This window comes from Sturnira hondurensis, unplaced genomic scaffold, assembly GCF_014824575.4.
Source record: "Sturnira hondurensis isolate 20B ecotype Veracruz unplaced genomic scaffold, ASM1482457v3 Scaffold0001304, whole genome shotgun sequence".
Taxonomy (NCBI): domain Eukaryota; kingdom Metazoa; phylum Chordata; class Mammalia; order Chiroptera; family Phyllostomidae; genus Sturnira; species Sturnira hondurensis.
Window position 1 is genome coordinate 3,177,317 of NW_028073935.1, and position 18,971 is coordinate 3,196,287.

The 18,971-nt window shown below is 39.7% G+C and overlaps 1 pseudogene; it reads left to right on the forward strand.

Annotated features, from left to right (window-relative positions):
- Window positions 1-4,285: 4,285 nt before the first annotated feature.
- LOC119004264 (keratin, type I cytoskeletal 18-like) lies at window positions 4,286-5,635 on the forward strand (annotated as a pseudogene).
- Window positions 5,636-18,971: the final 13,336 nt, after the last annotated feature.

Sequence of the window (18,971 nt, forward strand, 5' to 3'; positions counted from 1 at the left end):
CAGCAAGAGATAAGGGGACAGTCACCTACAAAGGAGTATCCATCAGACTGTCAGCTGATTTCTCAAAAGAGACCTTCCAGGCAAGAAGGTGGCTGGAAAGAAGTATTCCAACTCATGAAAGGCAAGGACCTACATCCAAGATTGCTTTATCCAGCAAAGCTTTCATTTAGAATAGAAGGAGAGATAAAGTACTTCTCAGATAAGGTCAAGTTCAATGAGTTCATCATGACAAAGCCTTTATTATATGAAATGTTAAAGGGACTTATCTAAGAAAAAGAAAATAAAAAATATGAACAGTGAAAGGACAGCAAATTTACAGTTATTAACAACCACATCTAAAACAAAAGCAAGCTAAGTGAACAGCTAGATCAGGAGAAGAACCATAGAAATGGAGATCACATGGAGGGTTATCAACAGGGGAGTGGGAGGAGGAAAAGGGGGGAGAAGGTACAGAGAATAAGTAGCATAGACGGTAGGTAAAAAAATAGATAGGGGGCAGGGCAAGAATAGTAGGGGAAATATAGAATCTAAAGAACTTGTGACATGTGGACATAAACTAAAGAGGGGGTGGGGGGAGGGAGTGTGCAGGGTGGAGGGGAATGCAGGGGGGAAATGGGACAACTGTAATGGCATAATCAATAAAATAGGTATTTTTAAAGATTTTCTTTTTATTTATTTTTAGAGAGAGGTGAAGGTAGGGAGAATGAAAGGGAGAGAAACATCAGTTGGTTGCCTCTCATGCACCCCCAACTGGAGACCTGGCCCACAATCCAGGCATGTGCCCTGACCAACCCTGACAGCTCCAGTGACCTCGGTCCACTGAGCCACACCAGCCAAGAAGGAAGTGTTTACTTCTATGCAATGTGGAAGCCAAAAGAGAGCTGGCTAGATAGACAGCAGGCACTCCACAGCTTGTTATAACCAGTGATGTTATGTTGTACTGCCAGGTTTAAAATACCCTGTTTTTTGTGTTATAAATGTGTGTACCAGAATGTACACTCTCCAAGAATAAATGCTTGCCTGTTCACTGCTACCTCTTGGAGATCAGGAATAGGGATCTACTAAGAGAAGTTGCTCAGTAAATATTTGTTAAATGAACATTGTTTTAAACATTTCTGGTAAGTTTTATACTTATATGACATGCTGCTCAAATATGACTTTACTCAACATATCTATTCCTGGACTGAATTTCTATAAATAAAAAAACAGTTTACTTACACATAAGGAATCTATAATTTGAAGAAATGATGGAAAGTATTTATTTAGAAATGGAACCTATTTGGAAAACCAATTCATACTTGAACTCATTTTACATATTTCATACTTTTGTAGCTAGCTGTACACTAGTCTGTAATCTTCCCCAAGAGAGACAGGTCTGGGGACCCCCCCAAAATGCAGTCACTTGGACTGGCACTAAGAGGTGACCACTTACAGACAGACCCAAGTCCTCCAACAGGCACCACCCAGAGAAGATGCAATCCCATCTGCATATCTGTCCGTTAGGAACCAGTCCATTAGAGTGAGGCCCAAGCATGAGAGTGTCAACAAAAGGTTGCTGCAACCAATCTAATGTCAACAGAAAGCCTCAATCTGGAAAGCTGTAAAAGGAGAATCTTTATCCAGATAAAACTTGCAACCAGGGAAACAGCCTCTGGTGGAAACCAAATTTCCTTCCAGACTCCTTCTAAACAAAAAAGAGGCTGCCTTATATAGATAAATTTCCCACCTTAGTTTCTGATTGAGCCAAATGAGGGCATCTGATTGATTATGCAAATGAGGGCTCCAAATTTGCACAGTTTGGACCAAATAACATTGTCCTGATTCATGGGGGCACTCCACCTGCAGAGGCCCCTGACCACCTTGAATGAGAATAAGTCTACCAAGACATGATCTGCTTGGGCAGGAAAGGTGGCCAGTCTCTCAGAGGAAAAGGGCATTGAACCTATTCCTCAGTAAACTTTTATGGGGTTTAATTTGCATAGGAACACAGGGCATATATGTAAAGCTCATCAATCACTGTCGTGCAGTAATGATCAAATAATAGATAACATTGGAAGAACTATAAGGGCTATTTCTGAGTTAGGGTCAGATAGCCAAAAGGCCATAAGACTTTGGGAAACAAACTCATTTTATGCTTGGACCCTTATCATTTAAATTGAGAATACTCTTAGCAAAACAGTCTTCACAGGATTTCATGCATTCTGTTCTTAGGCCTGATTGCCCCAGAAACCTGCCCTTTCCAGCACAGGGCAGCACCCACCTTCAGCATTGTTTCAGGCTTAAGTCATGTGGGGCATGCAAGCAGCCAAGAGATTAGGAGATTTCTTATACATAGAATGAGGACTCGGGCTATGACAAAGCCGAGGGGTGAGGGTCCACTACCCCTTTCCTATAGTCCCCTAAGTCCTTCCCTGATCGCCCTTTGCAACCATGCCTGTCTTAGGTTGTCCCTCCCTTGAGGAATCTCACCCATCATTGGCTAACTAGTCATCCTCCCAGGGCCAAGCAGAGTGAAGTAGAGGAGGCAGAGGGTAAGCCCCTGCTGGGAAGATAAGCTTCGTTTCCTTAGTGGCTTAAGATCCCAAGGTCTCTTTACTCAGCCTTAGTCATGAGGGATTACAGCTTCTGAAACCAGGCAGGGTGGTTCCCAACACTGATTGTTGGAATTATTATAGAAATACTCTGATTGGTCAGTAAAGATGCAAATGAGAATATTACTGTCTAGTTCCAGTTGGTCAGGGCAGTTCTCAGCCTTGGTTGAAAGATGATTCTAGGAACTTCTTTATAAGGGTCTACTCAGTTGGCAAGAACAGTGCAGGAGGCTGACAGCTCAGTTTGTGGCTTTTCCCTGATATGCAGAATGTGTAAGTGTTCCCTGTCAGCAATGGCTACTGGACTCTGGTTATGAATTTGTGCACAATTAATGACAAAGAGTCCCTCTTGGAGAGTATTTTTTTTCCTGGGGTCAATAAGGGCAATGAAGAGAGCAAGCACACATTTTTTTGCCCCAAGAGAACATCCCCCAAATTCTACTGGGTGAGAAGGGGGTGCAGACCTGAGAGGACAGGAGCTAGGTCTGCATCTAATGGTTAATCTGTGAAGCTTAGAAATGTTGTGACAAATTGAAAAACCCATGCTATTAAAGACAGTGTTGCATGCTGGTTTAAGAGCACAAGCCATGGAATCAGGCTGCTTGGGTTCAAATACTGTCTCACACCTACTAACCACATGATCTTGAACAATAGCTTCATTGCTCTGGGCCTCAGTCTCTTCCTCTATAAAATAGGGTTTGTAACAATAGTACCCACTACACAAAGATGTTGCAGGGACTAAATAAACTCATATATGTAAGTGGTTTGCAATCCTTTGAGTCTTTCTTTTATACTTTTAAAATATCTTGAGGATACCAAGGAGCTTTTATTTATGTGGGCTACATCTATCAATATTCACCACAATGGAAATTAAAACAAAACATTTAAAATTGTTAATTCATTTAAATATCAATTAAAAAGCATTACATATCAACATACTGACATGTGATTATGAAAATTAGCTCTATTTTCTAAAATAGAAAAAAACTCCTGAGACATCTAGACACAGACCAGATAAAGTGGCAGGAACCAGCCAAATATTTGAAACAGCACAAAATATTAAAAAATGATTGTTTTCAAAATACTGAAAATCAGACAACAAAGGACAGTGATCTATAAGAAACAGGAAATGAACAAGTGAACCCTGTGTTTTCCCAGCCCTTGACCAGAGAAGAGTATTCCAGGTAGAACTGAGCAAACTCCCTGAAGTAAAGAGATAGGGCTGGAAGTCCAGGGAGACCAAGGTATCTAAAGTTTACAGTACTGGATATTGGAAAGAAGACTATACAGAGAGAGAACTCCAAAGATCTCTAGAGGGTCCCCCTCAAGTATTCAAATGAGTACTCATAAGCACAGGCATGTAAGAAAATTGCTCCAGGCCACGAAACAACCACCTGAAAGGATGTGTGGGAACAGTGTCTGGCACTCACACATGGCCAAGAATAATACCTGTTTCAACCACCCAGACTAAGAAATCTCAGGATGGAAAAAAATGAAGAGGAACTTAGGGATGTGTAATGCTATCACAAAATGGTAAAATGTTGACACTAGTTGACGATACCTAAGTTATGTATATATGACTTTTTAGAGTCATATACTTTTTAAAAATCTATACAAAGAGGTAACAAAAAATACTATAAATAAATCAAAAGGAAGTCCTTTTTTTAAAAAAATGTATTATTTTTCAGGCAGCTTCAACCTAAGTCTTGGCTTCTCACCTTCCTCCCTGAACAACATGAGCTTCAGCACACACTCCAGCTTCTTCATAAGCTATCAGACCCTGGGCTCCATGCAGTTGCCCAGCTACCAGGTTGGGCCAGCCAGCAGCATGGCCAGCGCCTATGCAGGTGCTGAGGGCTTGGGCTCCTGGATTGCAGTGTCCCACTCCACCAGCGTGTAGGGCAGCCAGGAATCCAGGGGCCTGGGTAGAGATGGCCAGGGGTCATCCTGGGGGCTGACCCCTGGGGCCTCACTCAGGGGGCATCCAGAGTGAGAAGAAGACTATGCAATGCCTGAATTACTGCCTGGCTTCCTACCTAGAGAGGGTGAGAAGCCTGGAGGCTGGCAATTGGAGACTGAAGAGCAAAATTCCGGAACACTTAGAGAAGAAGGGATGCCAGGTCAGAGACTGGGGGTATTATTTCAAGACCATCAAGGACCTGAGGGCTGAAATCTTTGCAAATTCTATGGACAATACCCGTATCATTCTGCAGATTGACAGTGCCTGTCTAGTTGCTGATGACTTCAGAGTCAAGTATGATACAGAGCTGGCCATGTACCCATTCTGTGGAGAATGACATCAATGGGCCCCAAAAGGTCACTGATGACACCAATATCACTTGGCTGCAGCTGGAGACAGAGATCGAGGCTCTCAAGGAGAAGCTGCTCTTCATAAGAAGAACAATGTGGAGGAAGTAAATGGTCTACAAAACCAGATTGCCAGTTCTGGGTTGACCATAGAGTTGGATGCCTCCAAATCTCAGAACCTTGGCAAAATCATGGCAGACATCTGGGCCCAGTATAATGAGCTGTCTTGGAAGGACCAAAAGGAACTAGACAAGTACTGGTCCCAACAGATCGAAGAGAGCACCACAGTGGTCACCTCACAGATGACTGAGATAGGCTCTTCTGAAATGACACTTATGGAGCTGAGACATGTGGTCTGGTCATTGGAGACTGACCTGGACTTAATGAGAAATCTGAAGGTCAGTTTGGAGAACAGCCTGAGGTCTATGCCATGCAAATGGAACAACTCAGTGGGGTCCTGCTGCATCTGGAGTCAGAGCTGACCCGGACCTGGGCAGAGAGGCAGCACCAGGCCCAGGAGTATGAGGCCCTGCTGAACATCAAGGTCAAGCTGGAGGCTAAGACTGCCTCCTACTTCAGCCTACTGGAAGAAGGGGAGGGCTTCAATCTTGTTGATGCCCGGGACAAGAGCCACTCCTTACAAACCATCCAAAAGACCATGACCTGCAGGATTGTGGATGGCAAAGTGGGGTCTGAGGTCAACAACACCAAAGTTTTGAGTCATTAAATGCAGCAGAAGTGGGGAACCCCTTGGAGGGGTAGGAGGCCAAAAAAAGTTCAGAGTTCATTGAAAAAAAATATGGTTGTTCAGTTAGAGTTGTCCTAATTTTGAGAAATCAGCTGACAGTCTTATGGGAACTCCTTTGTAAGTAACTGTCTTCTTTTCTCTTGGTGCTTTTAATATTCTATCTTATCTTTAATCTTAGGTGATATAATTATGATGTGCCCTGGCATGTGCTTCCTTGGGTCCAACTTCTTTGAGACTCTCTGAGCTTCCTGAGGAAGTCTATTTCCTGGAATAGACTTCCTGGAAGTCTATTTCCTTTGACAGATTGGGGAAGCTCTCCTTCATTATTTTTTAAAATAAGTTTCCTATTTCTTGCTCTTCCTCTTCTCCTTCTGGTTCCCCTGATTCAGATGTTGGAGCACTTAATGTTGTCCCAGAGGTTCTAAACCTTTCCTCATTTTTTTGAATTCTTATTTCTTTATTCTGTTCTTGTTGAATGTTTATTTCTTCGTTCTGCTCCAAATCATTCATTTGGGTCCCAATTTCCTTCCTATCACTGTTGGTTCCCTGTACATTTTCTTTTATTTCACTTTCCATAGCCTTCGTTTTTTTCCCTGTATTTTGCAACCATACTCAACAATTTCTGTGAGCATCCTGATTAGCAGTGTTTTTTGAACTCTGCATCTTATAGGTTGTCTATCTCCTCAACATTTAGTCCTTTTTTTGGAGCCTTGACCTTTCACTTGGGCCATATTTTTTTTGTCCCCATGCACCTGTTACATTGTAAGGGGCAAAGCCTTAGGTATTTTCCAGGGCAGGGCAACCCACTTTGCTGCATTGCGGTGCTGTATGTGGGGAAGGGGTCAAAGAGGGAACAAGGCAGCTTGCTCAGCTCTCGGCAGGCTTTCAGTCACTTCCCTTCCACCCACAAACAAATTGAGCCCTTCTGGTGCTGATTCCCAGGTAGGTGTATTTATGTATGTTCTAAGACCCTATGGGTCTCTCCAATGAACTCTCCTGTGAGGCTGATAGTTTCTCCCACTACTGCAACAACCTCAGGTTTTTACAGCCAGAGGTTTTGAGTCTTTCTTTTCCACACTGGAACCCTGGGTTGCACAGTCTGTCTCACTCCCCGATTTTTTCTCCTGGTTTATCCTTGGCAAATGTGGGACTGCTCGCTGTGCCAGCCACCACCTTGCCATGCATCCTCTCAGTTCTAGATGCCCATCTCTGCCCCTCCTAACAGTCTAAATGAATGTTTTTTCTTTAACTCCTTACTTGTCAGACTTCTGTCCAGTTTGATTTTGTTAGTTCTGGTGGTTTTTTGTTTTTTAATTTGTTGTCGTCCTCCTTTTGGTTATGTGAGAAGGCAAAGTGTGTCTACCTAAGCCTCCATCTTGGCCAGAAGTTCTGCCTAAGTATTTTTCATATAGAATATCATATAAAAACCTTGTATTGAAATGAGTGAGTGATATTTAATATAAAATCAATAATGTGTTAGTTTTCTTACTCTTCTATAACTTTGCTTTCAAAGAATTAGATTACCATACAGTATGCCCCTCTCATAACTTGAGAAACTGTATATCAGCCTATTATTGTAAGTGTTTTTTTAAATGTAACAATGTTTTCTATACTGTATTATAAATACTACTGTACTATTGTATGCCATAAAAATTTTACAGTGATTCATTTATTAGTGTATATGCTAGGCAACCATGATGCAAGTATATTGATTACACTAGACTTTACAGCATAAAGCAATCATATTGCTGCTTCTTCATTATCATTGCATGAATCACTATACCTATAAATAAATATGAATTTTTTCTTCACATTATCTTTTTATTTTTGATGTCTGGTGTTATATATATTATAACATCCACAGTGTTTGTATTATTTAAGACAATATTGATATAGGTACTCTGAATGGAAAAGAGGATCTGTGCAGCAAGTGTGGTGAATTCAGTAATCAAGTATAACGCAGGGTGGTCTGATCATAATTTCTAATGAGGCAGGTCAAGGTGGGTAGTCATGTCCCAGGCCTTGAGTTAGCTTCCTTAGCAAAGGTCAGTATTTACCTTAAGCAAGCTCTGCCCATTGTTCTTGTGTATCTAAGAGAATATACCTTTAAATGTCAAAGGAATTTTCTTTTCCATAACCCTCAAAGGCACAACTGCCAGCACCCAAGCGTGAAAGCACCAGAGTACAAGACCAAGAAACTCCTTATTGTTATCTTGTTGCTCAAGTACTGTTACAGAACTAACCTGGTGGCGGGGAGGTGGGGTGCAAATGATAAACTATTATCAAGTGGACCCACCCTTGTGCTTTGGGACTCCCTCTGCACTGTAATGAGTTCACCTTGCCTGCCACTAGGGAAAGATGTCTCTCAATGCCAGAGATTGGTGAAAAAGAAAGGAATTATTTATTTAAAAAGTTATACAGACTTAGAGTAATGACTTAATGTCTTCATTAAAAATATTAAAGTCCTTTAGAATACCCACAAACTCACAGTCCTTCCTTCTCCCCTTTGCCCAGTCCGGGGTACCGTATCTCAGGAAAAGAAGTAGAAATCCATGTTTCAGGCAACCCCTTGGTTCCAGCACCATCAGCTGTGTTGCCACCATGATCTCCAGTTAATCCAAAACCACATGGTACCTTCTCATGGCCCACCAACAAGAATCCTTTCACCCCTTTTCTTCCCAGCAAAGTCTCTCTTGCTTCCTAAGCCACATGGCAAAAAAAGCATACCCTAAAGCTGCACAATCCCAACTTTCACCAAAGCCACATAGTCCCAAAAAGCCCACCTGGCCGCCCCACCCAGGTTTAAATCCCTGTGCCAATCTTCCTCTGCAGCCCCATTTCCAACTCCTCCCACAATCAGTTACACCTGCCAGCATTCCTGTATTCTTTCAGTTTTACTGGGCTGCCATAGTAAGTCCAGGCAGGCATGGTCCTGTGGCATGGAGCCAATCATCTGCAAGCTTTTACACAGGCACTGTAACCAGGGGGAGTTGCCTCCTAGTTACATCCTGGGTTGAAGTCACTCCCATCCCCCTTGCTCAAAGCATGGCCACAGCTGTTTAACACATCTATGAAACAAGTTAAAGGTTATAGATATGTTAAATGACCATTCTAGAGGTTGCTATTCAACCTCTATTTCAAAACTGTTGCTATTCAAAACAACTGTCAGTGGCCCTGCTCCATGTGTCCCATCCCCCAGCTCAGACCTGTGGGGGTGAGGACATCATGCACATATTTTTCTAGTATTTCCTGGACACCCTGAGTTCTGATCCCCATTACAAATCCCCATTTGGGAGCCCCCTTGGTTGCACCCTGTTATAGTACTATTTCTATTTACAGTTATTGTTTTATGTTACCTGTCCTGTACCCACCAGTATAAAAGAAGAATGAATCTCTCCATTTCATTTTGTATCCAGTCTTAGAGATCTCCTCACTTTGCTTTCTCCCTTCTCCTTGATTTACTACCAGTGGATTTCATGTAGCCTTCCTTGTGTTTTCTCCTTTGATTCTAAATGTATAAAATAAACTGAAAAACTCCCATTCTGTGGAGCATTTTCTCAATCCTTCTAGTGTTTGTTTTCAGAAGGCCAGCCCTCAAAATTTGTCTATATAAACTCTTACAAAATTTTCTATAGGTGTGGAGTTCTTTCCACACATTTACTTGGCATAGCCAGCAGGATTATAAAGAAGCCCACTCAAGAACAACCCTGTGGATCTGCACACAGCACTAGACATTAGCAGGGACCCATTGTACCCCACTGGCTCCCTTCTTTACATCGAGTGAACTTCAGTGAGTTTTTTTCTTGGAATCTTGGACCTCTTTGCTTTAAGTAGCAGGTCCCGAGTTTACTCGAGCTGTTCTTAGAAAACCCTAGAGGTGACAATAAAGGATAAATGTTGAGATAACCCAGAGAAAAAGAAACATGGTCAACTGCTTTTAATTTTGACTTTTCAATTAGAATTGCTTACTGGGAGTCCGAACAAAATCTTTGCTGAGTTAAATAAGAGACTGAACTCATTTAGCTCTGAAGAGAAATGGCACTTGCTCCTTGACTCCAAATCTCCAGTATCCTTGGGTAACTATGATTTCATGGAGGTTCCTCTCAGATGTGAAGTCCTATAGGGGTCTCCACCACATTAGTTAATATTTGGCTCACCTGCATAAAGGCTGGTGACCTAGTGCTCTGAGTCCTAACAGTTCTATTAGGCAGCTGGGGTTTGGGACTGGAAGAGAAAAACTGGGGCATATAAAAGAGTTCAAGCAACTCAGGAAGTGACAGCCCCTTGTTGTTTATCCCAAAAGCATCATATTTCAACATACCATATAACGTCTCTAGAAGTTTGTTCAGAATCTGCAGGTCTCAAAATAAAACTAAAATTAACATGGGGAATCATGCCTCCAAGGCTAAATAACACCAAGATGGTCAGCCTCCCCTTAATACTCCTGCAGGTTTTATGTACAATTTGTATGGAGACTTTACTTGCAAGTATATACAGAAATGAAAAAGCTTAACGAAAAAGACCTCAGTTTAAGATGGCTGAAATGAGGGTCCTTTGATACTTCTACATTAATTTCTCTGTGTGCAGAATCAGGAAAAGCTGGCCCTAAACTGAAATGGAATGAATGGAAAGTTTATCTTAATGGAAAAATAGAAGTGTCTAAATGGGGTATAGATAGACTTTCTTCTCTTCAGGAGGTTAATCAGAAAACTTTAGACTGTCTCTGAACTAAAGAAACCTTCAATAGCTACTCAATGCCAATGCCCCACTTTTTCCTTCTCCAACCTCCCTATATCCTTTACATTCTGAGCTACCTCATCAGGACTTGTCCTCCCTTTCTCGCTCTCCTTCTCTCACTCCTACACCTCATCCACCACCACGCCCAACTGACCTAGGGGAAATTAAAGATAGAGAGCCATGCTGGGATAGATTGGACCAAAAAAAAAAAAAAGAGGGAAATTTGGCAGGTCCCTTTAGGGAAAAGCCAGTCTTGGAAGAGGGAAACAAGCAATTATTTACTCTCCTTAGGCTAGAAAAAAATTAAGATATCTAACTAAAAATGTTCCTGATCCTCTCCAAGGCCCTGTTGGATTCTAAAAGTAATTTGATTGAACTGTTAGAAAATATGATCTCGGATATTCTGACTTATTTCAATTAATATACCTATTGGTTTCTGAGAGGAAGGCAGCAAAATGGTTAAGTAAGGTTTCCTGGAAAAGTCTTATAGAGAATTTTTTTTAAAAAGAGAGAAACAGTCCAGGAAAATGCACGAAATCAGCCTCTGGCTTTACAAGTCATACCTGAGATTTTTTTTTCCCCCAGAAAGTGAACTTGACTAAAATCTAGCAATGTAAGTTAAAACCTGATGAAACTGTCCTCGCTTTCTTTGAACATTCTGAAGACATTTTCAAATAATATTCAGGATTGTCTCTAAACAGTTTTAAGTATCATCAAAATGATCTATTGCCCAATTTGGCTTTTTTGGAAGGATTAGATGAAGAATTTGTAACTCTGATTAAACAACATGAATTAAATTGGCTGAGCTGCATAATAATGAACTAGCAATTCTTGCCAAAAGAAAGAAATAGATAAAGTGCTAAAATTATAAGTTTATAGCTCCAGCAATTAAGCCTTCAGGTCAAACCTCCCCAGTGGCCATTTTGACAAGAGAAGAAGGGATGGTGTTTTACTGTGAAAAACAGGTAATCTTAAGCAAGATTTTAGAAAACTTAAAAAGAATTTAGAATAAGAAAAGTAACAGAAGCAAGCAGAACTGCTATTAAGATTACAAGAGAGCATTTCCTCTGTTCCTTATCAATACTTTAGGAGAAACGGACATTACCATGGGAAACTACCACTACTGGAATTATTTTATCTGTTCTTAACTCTAGCCAATTAAATTTTACTTTCCTCCCTTAGAGTAAAGCTTCTAAACAAATGATAGGGATAACTAATCAACTAATGTCTGTTTTTAAATCAAACCTATTTCCTGCCAGCTAGGGAATGTTATGGAGTGACGTATATTTTTTACTAGTCAAATCTGTCCCAATTCACCTGATAGGGTGAGACTTTCTTAAAACCTATGATGCCCACATATTCTTTTCTCATAAAGGCAAAATGTATTTAAAACTAAAGGAATCAGACAGTGAACCAATTGAAAAAATAATAACTTACTTTAAAGGAATCTCCAAAAGAGGAAACTAATTTTGAGACAGCATTTGCTGCAGGCTGTTCCTAAGAAACCCTGGACTCTTTCTAGTGTAGATATTGGCAAGATTAAGTCAGCCACTCCTTTCAAAACAACTATTGACCATATTTTCCACTACTTAATATTCATTGATATACTTTGAGACCTGATGTACCAGCTGGAATTAAGCCCTTATACAGGATTACTTACAAGGGGGGCTTATAATTCCATACATAAACCGCTGTAATTCTCCTATTCTCCCAGTAAAAAAAAAAAACCCAATGGGAAATAGTAGAGATTTGTACAGGATCTCATCTATAAATAAAATAGTTATTCCCAGATATCCTGTGGTTCTAAATCTACACACTCTATTATCAGCCATTCATTCCTGTAGACTACCACTATTTTCCAGTGATGGATTTATGTAGTATCTTTTCCAGCATTCCTTTAGAAAAGGAAAGTCAATACCTTGTAACTTTCACCTGGTGAGATCTCTAATTTATTTAGACAATAATGCTCCAGGGATATATGGAAAATCCCACATATTTCTCTCAGATTGCAAAGGCTGATTTAAATAATGTTCAATTTCCCAAAGATTCTACTCTAATTCTGTATGTGAATGATTTATATTTATCATCTACTATAGTACTAGACTCTCAAAAGAATGCATTTTACCTATTATAATAGCTAACTGTAAAGAGACATAAAGTCTCAAAAGACAAGCTTCAATTTTATGTGTGCCAAGTAAAATACGTTGGCCATCTTACATCTAAAAATGTATTACTAACTTTTCCTGAAATACTCAGAGGCACACTATCTTTTCCTCTTCAAAGAACCGAGAAACAGTTTAGGAGATTTCTAGAGCTAACTGGATAAAAATTGCAACTGGGTTACAATTTTTCATTATAACTCAACCTCTATATGCCTCATTAAAATCAGATTAACCTGATCTAATCCAATGAACCCCTGAAGGAAAATGAATTATAGAAGCTCTAGTTATAGAATTATCTAAAACTCCCACTTTGGAACACTCTATTTATAAACCTTCTTTTTTCTGCATGAAAATAAAAGAAATGCTTTAAGAGTCTAACTCAGAAACATGGAGATCATCATAGACTTATAGGATATTACGGTCAGCAATTAGATTTAGTAGGGCCATCTCTGCTAAAGCCATGTTATGCAAATAAACAAAAGAAATAGTCATAGGCTCCTCTTTAACCATTCATATTCCTCATTCTATTGAATTTTTGTTGAACTCTCAACATACTCAGCATTATTTGGTCAGCCACCTAGCTTCTTATGAAGTACTCCTTCTTTCTGCACCTAACATTACTTTAACTCAATGTAACAGTCTCAACCCAGCAATTTTACTACCCTCTTTACAGGATAAAGACACAATTACATTCTACCTCCTTACTACCTTCTTGCTCTTAGACATGATTTATAGGAAACTCTTACTGGCCATGCTGATTTAATTTGGTTTACAGATGGATGTTATCAAAGAGAAATAGGGACATTACTGAGCTGGATATGCAATAACCTTCATGGCAAATGTAATAAAAAGTTCTTATTTACCTGAAATAAGATCTGTCCAAAAAGCTGAATTAATTCCTCTAACTCATGCTTGTCCATTGGCCTCTATTTACATTGATAGTCACTGTGCCTTTGGTGTAGCTTACAATTTTGGAATGTTATGGAAGCAGCAAGGTTTCTTAACTTTCTCAGGGCAGTCTATAAAGAATGGAAACCAGGTTGCAGAATTATTAGATATCACGCAGCAACTAAAACAATTGGAAATTATCAAAATCCCAGGACATTCTAAAGCTGCCACTGTGGAAGCAAAAGGACATAATTTATTGAGCAATCAAATTATCCAGACCTGCTAAATCAATAGATGTTCTATTGCAGTTCCACAAGACAGCTACAGAAGAACAAAGAAAGATATGGCAACAAAAAGAAGGAACATTTGACTCAAACAAACAAATATAGTGGAGACCCATTGAGAAACCAACCTTAATTCAACATTCACATGAGCTAACACATTGGGATTCTGAAAGGATGAGTTCATGGAGTAAACAATATTAACAGAAATCTTCTACTATAGCTCACAAAGTGTATGGCAGATGTTTTATCTGTCCAAAATATAATCTTGGAAAACTACTTCACAGATCCCAAGAACATTTCCCACTGCCTTTGGTCCATTTGAGTTATGGTAACTGGATTTTATCCAAATGCTATCATCTCAAGGACACAAAATATATGTTATGATTTGCATGTTTTCTCATTAGGTTGAGGCATTCCCTTGCAGAAGAGCAACATCCTGAATAGTAGGTATATTATTATATTTTTTAATATTTTATTCATTTATTTTTAGAGAGAGGGGAAGGAGAAAGAGTGGGAGAGAAACATTAATGTGTGGTTGCTTCTCACACATCCCCTAATGGGGACTTGGCCTGCAACCCAGGCATGTGCCCTGACTGGGAATCAAACCAGCAACCCTTTGCTTCGCAGGCCCGTGCTCAACCCACCGAGCTACACCAGCCAGGGCGGTATATTATTATTGAAAAAATAATAATTCCGCCCTGTCTGGGGTAGCTCAGTGGATTGAGCGTGGGCCTGTGAATAAAAAGATCACAGTTCAATTCCCAGTCAGGGCACATGCCTGGGTTGCAGGCCAGTTCCCGGCAGGGGATGTACGAGAGGCAACCATACATTGATATTTCTCTCGCTCTCTCCTTCGCTTCCCCTCTAAAGATAAATCAATAAAATCTTTTAAAAAATGAATAAATAATAATAATTCCTAGTTGGAGAATTCCCTATGAGTTACATAGTGATTGAGGGACTCATTTCATTGGGAAAACTGTACAATCCATCTGTAACATTTGGCCTGTTCTACAGAATTGTTTTTTAATTCATTTTTAAAAACATTTTATTTATTACCCCTGGCTGGTGTAGCTCAGTGGATTGAGCATGGGCCTGTGAACCAAAAGATCATAGTTCAATTCCCAGTCAGGGCACGTGCCTGGGTTGCAAGCCAGTTCCCAGCAGGGGACGCATGAGAGGCAGCCATACATTAATGTTTCTCTCCCTCTCTCCTTTCCTTACCCTCTAAAGATATATACATAAAATCTTTTTAAAAACCTTTAAATATTTTATTTATTTATTTTTGGAGAGAAGGGAAGGGAGGGAGGAAGAAAGGGAGAGAGACATCAATGTATGGTTGCCTATCATCTGGCCCCAACTAGGGACCTGGCCTGCAACCCACGCATGTGCCCTAACTGGAAATCAAACCTGTGACCCTTTGCTTCTTAGGTCTGTGCTCAATCGACTGAGCTACACCAGCTAGGTATTCTAAAGAATCTTTATTGTACTTATCACTCCCAGTCATCTGGTTTGATGGAATATACCAGTGGTACAATTAAAACTCAACTCAGGAAATTTTCAGAAGCTTTTAATCTCCCTTGGTGAAAAGCTCTTCCTATAGTGCTCCTCAACCTAAGATTTACCCCTTGTGGTAAACATAGCCTTTCTCCTTATTATAGAGTCACTGGTCACCCAATACATCTGCATGAAGGGACATATGAACCAATCTCACTAAAATGAGACATTCTTGTCAAGAACATATGAACCAATTTAAAAAGTTGATAAATTAGTAACTGATTAATTTCACAGTGTGCTCCTAGGAGATGAAAACTTCAAAGATCATGGCTTATAATCATATTTTGTCTATTGGAAAGAACATCAAATAAAAGACTTTCCAACCTTGTTGGAATCCTTGTGCAGCTAAACTTATAGAAATTAATTCATGCATTCACATTTCTCATCTAAAAAAGGCACCTAGCCATGAATAAACATCTACCCCATCTCTGAACCTGCATCCATCTACAATGGATTTCAAAGACTCCTTAAGGATAGGAAGCCATCAACATTGGAAGTTGATACCTATCCCAAGACACCAACAAGGCCTATATACTTAGGAATTTATGTTGAATTCAGAAACCATTTGTCTTACTTATCTGCTAAAAATATTAATTATAATAATGAATATATTTGTTATTTGCACTTGCCTCAAAACTTGTCCATTTTTATTAATAAATTTAATGTGGTGACATTGGTTAAAAACATGAATTCAGGAGTATGCCTTTATACTGCAAAAGGTCTTTATTCTATACTGTGCTCACCACCTGAAGTCTAGTCTCTTTCTTCCACCAGGAAGATCCAAGTGAGGGGATTGCCTCTCCTCAGTTCTTGTCTTGCTTGCAGAAGAATTCAGGCAAGAGACAAACATGTATAGTGGAAACCAGATAGCAAGTTTATTTATGAAACACATACAAACATGAAGCTGCAAGCAGGCACCCAACTAGTCTGAATGACCCACATATAGAGGAAATAAAGTTGTTAGTAAGTTTGTTTTATACACTTGAGCACCTGGCTACAAGACGGCATTCAGCTAGTCTGAGTTGCCTATGAGGACTCCAGGAGTTATATACCTCAGTCAGCTTCTGGGTCCCCCCTACCTTCTTCCCCTCCAGACCTTGGGATACAGTTTTAAAGATTTTTTTGGCATTTTTTATTTTAATTCTTGTTCAAGTACAGTTTTCTGTCTTAAATTCCCAGCCCTGCCCCCCAGTGCTCCCCACCTCCCTCTCATCTCCACTGCCCACCACAGTTATTGTTTATGTGTCCTTTATATTTGTTCATGTGAATCCTTCCCCTTTCCCCTGTAATTCTCTCCACTCTCCCCTCTGGTACCTGCATCCTGTTCTGTATTTCAGTGTCTTTGGTCCTATTTTGCTTGCTTGTTTATTTTGTTGTTTAGATTCCTGTTAAAGGTGAGATCATATGGTATTTGTTTTTCACCACCTGGCTTATTTCACTCAGCATAATGCTTTCCAGTTCCATCCATGATGTTACAAAGGGTAGGAGCTCGTTCTTTCTTTCTGCTGCATAGAATTCCATTGTGTAAATGTACCATAGTTTTTTGATCCAGTCATTTTGATGCCCCTAGATGGGCATCTAGGTTCCTTCCAACTCTTGGCTATCATAAATTGTGCTGCTATGAACATCGGGGTGCATAGGTTCTTTTGGATTGGTGTTTCAGGGTTCTTGGGATATACTCCTAACAATGGAATTGCTGGGTCAAAAGGCGTGTTCATTTTTAGTTTTCTTAGAAAATTCCATACTGTTTTCCATTGTGGTTGTACCAGTCTGCAATCCCATCAACAGTGGACTAGAGTTCCCTTTTTCCCACAAGCTCTCCAGCACTTGTTTGTTGCTTTGTTTATGATGGCCATTCTGACTGGTGTAAAGTGGTATCTCATTGTGGTTTTAATTTGCATCTCTCTGATAGCTAGCAATATTGAACATCTTTTCACAGGTCTCTGGATCCTCTGTATGTCCACCTTGGAGAAGTGTCTGTTCAAGTCCTTTGCCCATTTTTTAATTGGGTTGCTCATCTTCTTTGAGTGGAGTTGTATGAGTTCTTTGTATATTTTGGAGGTTAAACCTTTGTCTGAGGTACCATTGGCAAATATCTTTTCCGAAACAGTTGGTTCTCTTTTTATCTTGATACTGTTTTCCTTAGCCATGCAGAAGCTTTTAATTTTGATGAGATCCCACTTGTTTATTCTTTCCTTTATGTCCCTTGCTCGAGGGGACATATCAGTAAAAATATTGCTGTGTGAAATATCTGAGGTTTTCCTGCCAATGCTCTCCTCTAGGACTTTAATGGTTTCATGGCTTATATTTAAGTCTTTTATCCACCTTGAATTTATTTTGCTATAAGGTGTAAGTTGGTGCTCAAGTTTCATTTTTTTGCATGTGGCTGTCCAGTTCTCCCAACACCATTTGTTGAAGAGGCTATCTTTACTCCATTTTACGTTACTGCCCCCTTTGTCGAATATTAATTGACTGTAGAAATTTGGGTTTATTTCTGGGCTCTCTGTTCTGTTCCATTGGTCTATGTGCCTGTTTTGATGCCAGTACCAGGCTGTTTTGATTACAGTGGCCTTGTAATACAGTTTGATATCAAGTATTGTAATCCCTCCTACTTTGTTCTTCTTTCTCAAAATTGCAGCTGCTATTTGTGGTCTTTTGTGGTTCCATATAAATTTTTGAAGTGTTTGTTCTATGTCTGTGAAATATGCCATTGGCACTTTAACAGGTATTGCATTGAATCTGTAAATTGCTTTGGGTAGTATGGACATTTTGATGATGTTAATTCTTCCAATCCATGAATACGGTATATGTTTCCATTTGTTTGTGTCTTCCTTGATTTCTTTCTTCAGTGTTGTCTAGTTTTCTGCATACCGGTCTTTTACCTCCTTGGTTAGGTTTATTCCCAGATATTTTATTTTTGTTTTTGCTATATTGAATGGGATTTTTTCTTGATTTCTGCTTCTGCTGTTTCATTATTGGTATACAAAAATGCCTTTGATTTCTGGATATTGACTTTGTAACCCGCTGTTTTTGCCAAATTCATTTGTTAGTTTGAGCAGTTTTTGGGTAGAGGCTATAGGATTTCCTATGTACACTATCATGTCATCTGCAAACAATGACAGTTTTGTTTCCTCCTTTCCGATTTGGATGCCTTTTATTTCCTTTTCTTGTATAATCCTTGTGGCTAGAATTTCTAATACTATATTGAATAGAAGTGGTGAAAGTGGGCAACCTTGTCTTGTTCCTGATCTTAGTGGAAAAGCTTTTAGTTTTTGCCCATTGACTATGATGTTGACTGTAGGTCTTTCATATATGGCCTTTATTATATTGAGGAATGCCCCCTCTATTCCCATTTTTCTGAGTGCCTTTATCATAAATGGGTGTTGTACCTTATCAAAAACTTTTTCTGCTCCTATTGATATGATCATGTGGTTTTTGCCTTTGCTTTTGTTTATGTAAATGTAATACAGTAAATGTATTACATTTTTTATTTGCGAATACTGAACAATCCTTGCATCCCTGGGATGAATCCCACTTGGTCATGGTGTATGATCTTTTTGATGTATTGTTGGATGGGATTTGCCAATATTTTATTCAGGATTTTAGCGTCTATGTTCATCAGCGATATTGGCCTGAAGTTTTCTTTCTTTGTTGTGTCTCTATCTGGCTTTAGAATTAAGGTGATGCTGGCTTCATAAAA